The sequence below is a fragment of the Montipora capricornis genome, chromosome 3 (genome assembly GCF_036669925.1).
Source record: "Montipora capricornis isolate CH-2021 chromosome 3, ASM3666992v2, whole genome shotgun sequence".
Lineage (NCBI taxonomy): Eukaryota > Metazoa > Cnidaria > Anthozoa > Scleractinia > Acroporidae > Montipora > Montipora capricornis.
In genome coordinates this window covers 30,626,975-30,629,474 of record NC_090885.1, presented here as the reverse complement: position 1 = coordinate 30,629,474, position 2,500 = coordinate 30,626,975, and positions in this window count along the sequence as shown.

The following is a 2,500-nucleotide window of genomic DNA, read 5'->3' as shown; positions in this document are numbered from 1 at the left end:
GGAGGCAGATTCAGTTCTTGTGACACGTCACTCAGTGATAGGCTGGGAAAAGGTGATTTCACTGCGTAACTTTTAAATATCTTCTATTTGCTTTGTCCAAAAGACAAACTTCTCAAAACGCAAATGCATGATCTTTAAGAAAATGACGGTCTGGCTCATTCCAAAAGAATATGTTGTACGTTTATTTTTTGTTGCGTGATAGTAAAACCATCTACATAGTTTGAGGATATGAGGAGCGAAATGAAAAACAGAGCAGACTCTGATGATCATTCCACGCATCTTAATTCCTTCATTCCCGCATAACCACAACTCCTTACGCCTTTGACCACAATCCCTTGCTTTTGGAAGAAAAATGTGTTCTTCTCCCGATTAGAGAGCTGCCCCGTTTGTTCGCTTCAGTAGCAATAAGAATAATATTTAATCTTTAAATAACACAATGCCTTTAAATACAATTTAATCTGGCAATGGGTGGCAACGATCAAATTGCAAAACCCGCCTAAAGGCCGCCAGGTCGTTGGCCTTGACTACTGAGCTTGGAAGGTTATGCTATTCCATGATGAAATTGTGGGCTCGGAAAGAAGGAGAACTTAAATGGGTTGATTGGGCACGTAAGCTGCCTGTATCTTAAATCGTCACCTCTGGTTCGCAAGGAGCCAGGGACGATTTCAATAGGAAAGACGATGTCCACCAAATTGTAATGGATCTTATAGAACAGCTCTAGGTCCTTCCGGGTAAGGTAGGCGTGCTCCTTGATGGTGGTACTGCATGATGATACATTGCGCTGGAACACGCCTAGGATCTTGTTAGCCTTTTTCTTGACCTCTTCGCACTGGGAGTTCCAGTTCAGTGTGCTAATGATGACCACACCAAGGTATTTCTGGTAGGAGACCCTCTCAAGCAGGACGTTGCACATGTTATAATGGAACACCGAAAGAGGACTTCTTGAGTGTTAACGTCATTTTCATGCACTTTTGGGGGGCGAAAGACATCTGCCAGGTTGCAGTCCATCTTGCCAAACACAAAAGGTCATCGGCAAATAACTTAATGTTAGAGGAAATGTTGTCAGGCAGATCGTTAATAAGTAACAAGGAGAGGGTAGGGCCGAGTACAGTGCCTCGGGGCACGCCAGACACAACAGGCGACCACGGTCTGAGGATGTCTCGTTCACAGCAATCCGTTGCCTTCGGCCTGCGAGGAAGGACCTGAGCCAGGAGTTGAGCTTTCCAAGAAAACCGTAATCATAAGCTTTTAAGAGGAGACGTTCGTGGGGGACCGAGTCGATGTTGTGAATACACTGTCGAGGTGTTTGCGTTGCAGTAACAAGGTTGAAATCCCATTAGACTCCGACATTAATATCTTCAAGTAAGACCAGGCGCGCTTAACGTTACAGTAGTGTTGTGGGCCGCTCGATGGATCCTGAACTACATTCCATCACCTCTTGGAGATATATGTCATGCGCAGAACGGAGACGCTTGGAGGTAGCATTGCGAAGTCGCATAAAGTTGTTTAGATGTTTTGCTTATGCCTTTGACCATGGTAAAGGTCAAGTCAAATTCGTAACAACTTTGACTTCACATTTGACGCGTATTAAATGTGAAGTCAAATCTGAAGAGGCTTTGTTCGTTCCTTTGTTACTTGACAAAGGCAAAGACAAATACGATAGCATCTTTGACTTCACGTTTGGCTGGCGTCAAATGTGAAGTCAAATCTTAACACCCACGGGAGGTGGCGCTTCAGTTTGGACATCTTATGAGGAACAAAGTTGTCAGTGGTCTCCTAATACGCTTGGCAATAATCGACAAGTTTTCTTCAATGATGTTCCCCTGAGGATCTGACGCTAAATAAGACGCTCCAAATTACGCAAAGGAGTCGCGCAGCCCCATGAGATTGCACTTAATTGTTCCACTTGTAGATCTTGTGAGGGCGCTTGGGAGTATACCTATCGTCCCTGAAGATAGGTACTCTTTTTCGAGATTCTGCAAGACTAGGCATTGTAGACTCAGTGCCACCTTGTACTCGCCACTGAAACCGAAGCCAGTGTGCGAGGCGAGCACCAAGAAGTTAGAGTCAACAGAGCGGATGCTCATATTATCAATCACGAGTCAAAGCAAGTCATCACGCTTTCAATGTGTTGCCCTTGGGTTACAAACCGTGAGGAAAGGAAGGAAGGGAAAACCACGAAATACGGACCGCTCCGTTCGGAATTAAAGCAGAAGTACTAAGAATATGAAGTGAAACAATATAATATCATAATGGACTTATTGGGGAGATGGTGCCGAGAGTTAGTAAGAATAAGGGAGTTCTTCATAACATGCAGAAGGCTGTACTCTCGGAACGCTTAACATCTCCCAGACGTTTAAAGTCGTAACACGAACAATGAATACCGCATTCGAATAAATTAGGAATACTAAAATATTCAAAAATATATAAAGGGCTAAAAATAGATTATTCTAGCCATAAAATACTAACAAGAGTACACGATAAGTTTTTAGGCTCCTTT